Source organism: Cebus imitator, unplaced genomic scaffold (genome assembly GCF_001604975.1).
Source record: "Cebus imitator isolate Cc_AM_T3 unplaced genomic scaffold, Cebus_imitator-1.0 Scaffold216, whole genome shotgun sequence".
Classification (NCBI taxonomy): Eukaryota; Metazoa; Chordata; class Mammalia; order Primates; family Cebidae; genus Cebus; species Cebus imitator.
The window spans coordinates 1,957,572-1,963,734 of record NW_016107531.1 but is presented as its reverse complement, the minus strand read 5'-3'; the positions used below and the strand labels follow the sequence as shown (position 1 = coordinate 1,963,734).

General features: G+C 43.8%; 1 long non-coding RNA gene across 1 annotated transcript in view; it reads left to right on the top strand.

Annotated features, from left to right (window-relative positions):
- LOC108318251 overlaps nucleotides 1-106 on the top strand; it is a 10,713-nt gene extending 10,607 nt beyond the window's left edge. Inside the window, exon 2 of the long non-coding RNA XR_001831076.1 lies at nucleotides 31-106. This is a non-coding gene — a long non-coding RNA (uncharacterized LOC108318251). The remainder of the gene's footprint in view (nucleotides 1-30) is intronic.
- The last annotated feature ends 6,057 nt before the right edge of the window (nucleotides 107-6,163 follow it).

Here is a 6,163-nt window from a genome sequence, read left to right as displayed (position 1 = left end):
AGGAGAATTGCTCGAGCCTAGCCGGTCGAGGTTGCGGTGAGCCAATATCGCACCATTGCACTCCAGCCTAGATAACAAGAGCAAAACTCCATCTCAAAAAAAAAAAAAAAAAAAATCAGTCCCATTTGGGACGCGCTCTTCTTGTGTCAGAGGGAGAGAGTAATGGTTCTGAAGGCTGTGCTCAGGAGTGCACACATGACTTCCACTCACATTTCAGTGACCAAGCCTGATATCCATGGGATGGAAAGTAAAGCCTCACGTGGGAACAGCCACCAAACTATTGAAAACAACAATACAAGCTACCACATACTTCTAGAAATGCTTTTTGTTTTAGAGTCTATTTATCCAATGATTTTGTTTTGTTTTGTTTTTTGACAGAGTCTTATTCTGTCACCTGGCTCCAGCCTAGAGTGCAGTGGCATGATCTCAGCTCACTGCAACCACTCTGCCTCCCAAGTACTGGGACTACAAGTGCGTGCCACCATGCCCAGCTAATTTTTGTATTTTTTAGTAGAGATGGGGTTTCACCATGTTGGCCAGGATGGTCTCGACCTCTTAACCTTGTGATCCGCCTGCCTTGGCCTCCCAAAATGCTGGGATCACAAGCGTGACCCACCCGGCCCGGCCTGTTTTTTGTTTTTTGAGACTAAATCTCACTCTGTTGCCCAGGCTGGATGGAATGCAGTGGCGTGAATATAATTCACTGCAGCCTCAAACTTCTGGGCTCAAGCGATTTTCCTGCCTCAGCCTTCTCGGTAGCTAGGACTACAGGTGTCACCACACCTGGCTTGTTTTTTGTGTTTTTTTTGTTTGTTTATTTGTTTGTTTGTTTTAGATAGGGTCTTACTCTGTTGACCAAGCTGGAATGCAATGGTGCAATCACCACACATTGTGGCCTTGACCTCCTGGGCTCAAGTAATTCTCCCACCTCAGCCTCTCGAGTAGCTGGGACCACAGGTGTGCACCACCACACCTGGCTAATTTTTTTATTTTTTGACAAGACGGCATCTCACTATGTTGCCCAGGCTGAAATTTTTTAGTTTTTATAGAGACAGGGTCTCACTGTATTGCCTAGGCTAGTTTCAAACTCCCAGCCTCAAGTGATCCTCTCACCTTGGCCTCCCAAGGGTTGGGATTAGGGGAATGAGTTGCCACACTCATCCTTATTTATCCAATGTTAATATAATTTAACCAGCACAGAACTCTTTTGCAATTCTTTCACTTCAAATTTTCTTTTTTTTTCCTTTTCTTTTTCTCTTTTTTTGAGACGGGTCTCACTCTGTTGCCCAGGCTTGAGTGCAGTGGCGTTATCATGGCCCACTGCAGCCTCCACCTCCTGGGCTCAGGGGATCCTCTCACCTCAGCCTCCCAAGAAACTGATATTACAGGTGTGCACCACCACACTCAGCTAATTTTTTGTAGAGATGGGGTTTCACCATGTTGTCTAGGCTAGTCTTAAAACACCTGGGCTCAAGTGATCCCCCAGCTTCCCAAAGTGTTGGGAGTACAGGCGTGAGTCACCATGCTCAGCTTTAAATTCTCTTTAGGTTTGTGTTTTAAATAGTGTATAGCTTGATTTTTTTTAAAAAAATCTCATGTTTCCACTACATTTTGTGCTTTGTATTTTTACTATTTTTTATTTTCTCTTGTTTCTGCCATTATTTTCTTCCTTCTTTTTTTTTCTTTTTTTTTTTTAAATTCTGCAAATTTTGGCCTAGAACTCTACTTCTATTCTTTCAGTGGTAACCCTCAAAACTTTAACATTCATTTTTAATTAAAAGTCTAAAATTAATCAATTTTTTTATGAAGTCTCATTCTGTTGCCCAGGCTGGAGTACAGTGGCATGATCTCAGCTCACTGCAACCTCCACCTCCCAGGTTCAAGTGATTTTCCTGCCTCAGTCTCCCAAGTAGCTGGGACTGCAGGCGCCTGCCACCATGCCCAGCTAATTTTTGTATTTTTAGTAGAGATGTGGTTTCACCATGTTGGCCAAGCTTATCTTGAACCCCTGACTTCAAGTGATCCACCTGCCTTGGCCTCCCAAGGTGCTGGGATTACAGGCATGAGCCAACATGCCCAGCCCCAAAATTAATTAACATTTTTATGGATAATAGAAGGACCTTGGATTGATTGAACTAATAGCTTCAATTCTTCACTCCTCCCTGTGTGCAAACCCTTTGCCATAAACCTTCACAGCTCCCTCCTTCTATAATTCAGAACGCAGCTATGTGACTTACTCTGGCCAGTGAGCTGTAACAAGAGTCTTGAAAATGTGCTTGTGCATTTCCATTGGCTCCCTTCTGCCTCCCTGACATTGCCATGAGAACTTACTCAGTCGACAGCTGGTAAGTGAGAGAAATACTGAGCAGTCAAATCCCCCAATCAAGGTCATCATAGATCAGCTGACCCCAGATGCGTAAGCAAGCCCAGCCAAGCTCAGCAGTGCTTCCTAACCCACTCCCAACAGACTCCAGACGTGTGAGCAACAAATATAGGTGAACAGGCTGGGAGAAGTAGCTAATGCCTGTAATCCCACACTTTGGGAAGCTGAGGTGGGCAGGTCACCTGAGGTTGGGAATTCGAGACCAGCCTGACCAACATGGAGAAACCCTGTCTCCACTAAAAATACAAAATTAGCCAGATGTGGTGGCACATGCCCATAATCCCAGCTACTCAGGAAGCTCAGGCAGGAGAATAGCTTGAACCTGGGAGGCAGAGGTTGTGGGGAGCCAAGATGGCACCATTGCACTTCAGCCTGGGCTACAAGACTGAAAGTTAGTCTCAAAAAAACAAAAACAAAAACAAATATAGGTGACCAGGTATGTTACCTCATGCCTGTAATCCCAGGAATTTTGAAGGGTGAGGTAAGAGGATCACTTCAGCCCAGGAGCTCAAGAGCAGCTGGGGCAACAAAGTGAGACCTCATCTCTATGAAAAAATTAAAAATTAGCTGGGCGTGGTGGTGTGCACCTGTGGTCACAGCTACATGGGAGGCCAATGCAGGAGGACTGCTTGAGCCCAGGAGGTTGAGTCTGCAGTGATTCATGATCATGCCACTGCACTCCAGCTGGGTGACAGTGTGAGACCCTGTCTTTAAATAAATAAATAAACAAATATATATGTCTGAGGTTTTGTGTTTGATAGACACACACACTGATAGATAACTGATACTTTTATAATGCTTTAATTTCAATAATGCTCTTATACTTTCTATACCAATATTCCATTTTCCTGTTTGCCTTTTTTTCTTTTCTTTTTTTTTTTTTTTTTNGAATTTGTGACAGATGATAATTCTGTTTTTTTTTTTCTTTAGTTTTTTTGAGATGGAGTTTTGCTCTGGCTGGAGTGCAGTGGTGCCACCTTGGCTCACTGCAACCTCTGCCTCCAGGGCTCAAGTGATTCTCCCGCCTTAGCTTCCTGAGTAGCTGGGATTACAGGTACACGCCACCAGCACACACCACCATGCCCAGCTAATTTTTTGTATTTTTAGTAGAGATGGTGTTTCACATGTTGGTCAGGCCTCAAGTGATGTGCCCACCTCAGCCTCCCATGTTAGCTAGGCTGGTCTTAATCATGCTGGGATTATAGGCATGAGCCACCACACATGGCCTCGCATCTGCCTTTACTATCACCTGTTATTCTTCAGTGTTCTCTAGTTTCATCGAAATGGATCTAGGTTTTCTTTTTCCTTAACCTGCTTGGGATTCATTGTGCTTCCTGAGGACTCTGTCAATTCTGGAAAATTCTCAGCCATCATTATTGGACAACTGCCTTGCCCACATTCACTTTATTGTCTCCTAACATGACTGATAGGCATAGGATGGACCTTCTCACTCTTACGTTTCCTTGTCTCTCTGAGATGCTTTTTAGGTTATTTTCTTTAAATCTCTCTTCCAGTGCATAAATCTATCATTTGATATTTAACCTTTCCAATAAGCTATACATATACATCCCAATAAGTTATAACTCCTATATGGATCACTTTTACATTTGCCCTTCCTTCCCTCCTTCCTTCCTCCCTCCCTCCCTCCCTCCCTTCCTTCCTTCCTTTTCCTTCCTTCCTTTTCCTTCCTTCCTTCCTTCCTTCCTTCCTTCTTTCCTTCCTTCCTTCCTTCCTTCCTTCTTTCCTTCCTTTCACAGAGTTTCCTTCTTGTTGCCCAGGCCGGAGTGCAATGTTGAGATCTAGGCTCACTGCAACCTCTACCTCCTGAGTTCAAGCAATTCCCCTGTCTCCTCATCCTCCCAAATAGCTGGGATTACAGGTGCCTGCCACCATGCTTGGCTAATTTTTTTGTATTTTTAGTAGAGATGAGGTTTCACCATGTTAGCTAGGCTGGTCTTAACTCCTCCTGACCTCAGGTGATCTGCCTGCCTCAGCCTCCCAAGATGCTGAGATTACAGGCATGAGCTACCATGCCTGGCTACCTGGTGATTTTTCAAGAGTATCTTGATACTCACTTGTGTTTTTAGCCCCTTTGTTTTTCTAAGCATGCTTGTTTTATGTTCTGGTTCTAAAATATCTAATATCTAAAGCAAGTACAGATCCACTTCTGCTGCTTGTCTTCTCTGCTCATTTCCTCAGAGGGTGTGTGGTTTCTGGTTGTGAGTTCATATTTATTTAGAACCCTATCTGTGAGAATTCTTTGAAACCTGGGTTGCCAGTAAGTTCTTCCAGAGAAGGTTTGTGTTTGTTTTGGCCAAATACTATAGGCACCACCTACCCAAGTTCATTCCAAATTAAAACGTTCAGATTGTGGGCTTTTGGACTACGCAAATTGTGTGGCCATGTGACAGCCAGACTTTTTGGCCATGAATCCTCTAGGGGAATGTTTTCCCCTTCCTCTCAGAAGCAAGACACAAAGAGACAACTTTAATTGCTGCCCACATTTGTATGGCAGATTTTCCTCCCATAGTTTATCCTTCACCTGAGGACATATTTCTTCTTGGATCCCAATGTGATGTTGCAATTTGGTTCTTATCCTGCCTGGACCCAGGTGGATGCTGCTATAGCTGGTAGCAGTATCAGTGTTTATCTATCTCCAGAGTGTAAGGTATTTTAGGCTGACTGACTGCACCATGGACTGCATGGTAACCTCTGTGACCTGCACATACACCTCCAGATGAGTTCCTGGAACTAGAAAGTCTGAAGTAACTGGAAAACCACAAAAGGAGAAGAATGACCAACCCCTGTGGTGCCTAATTAACTTTGAGACATTCTTCTATTGTTCCTTATTCCTGCCTCAACTGATAAGGCAACTGGACTTTGTAATTGACCTTGCTCAACTGATAGGTCAACCTCATGACTCCAGACCCTACAACCCCCTACCAGATTGCAAAAAACTGCCCTGAACTGTAACTTTCCACTGCCTACCCCAAACCTATAAAATCAATGCCCATCTCTCAATCCTCTGCTGACTCTCTTTTCAGACTCAGCCCGCCTGTACCTGGGTGAATAAACAGCCATGTTGCGCACACAAAGTCTGTTTAGGAGGTCTCTTCATTCAAAGCGCACATAACACAGACATAATTTTTAAGATATTTGTCAGTATAGCACATGCACCAATGGATCGGAACAGATGTAGACTGTACCTCTGCATAACTTCTGAACATCAATTGTTTAACTTCCCAGGCTTGTGTTCTTGTTTTCCTCCTAGCTTCAGATAATTTTCCTTTCTTGCAAGTGTATCCAACATTTAAAAGGGTGTTCTAAATATTTCTTCTAGCAATTTTATATCTTTTGTTGCAGTAATATTTGGAGATATATAGTCCTCAATATTGCCAGAAATAAAGTCCAAGTAAGAACTTTATTTGTCTCATGCAACAAAACACCTACAGGTGTCCAAAGCTGGAACTGTAGCCTAAGGTCATATAGGACCTAGGTTCACTCAATCAGCCTTAGCATTTACTTAACACTTCATAGGCACATGATGGCCGTTGAACTTACAAACTTCAGGACCACTTGCAGGCAGGAATAAAAGTGGCAAAACACTTAAAAAGTATACTCGGCCAGGCGCGGTGGCTCACACCTGTAATCCCAGCACTTTGGGAGGCAGAGGCGGGTGGATCACGAGGTCAAGAGATTGAGACCATCCTGGTCAACATGGTGAAACCCCGTCTCTACTAGAAATACAAAAAATTAGCTGGGCATGGTGGCGCATGCCTG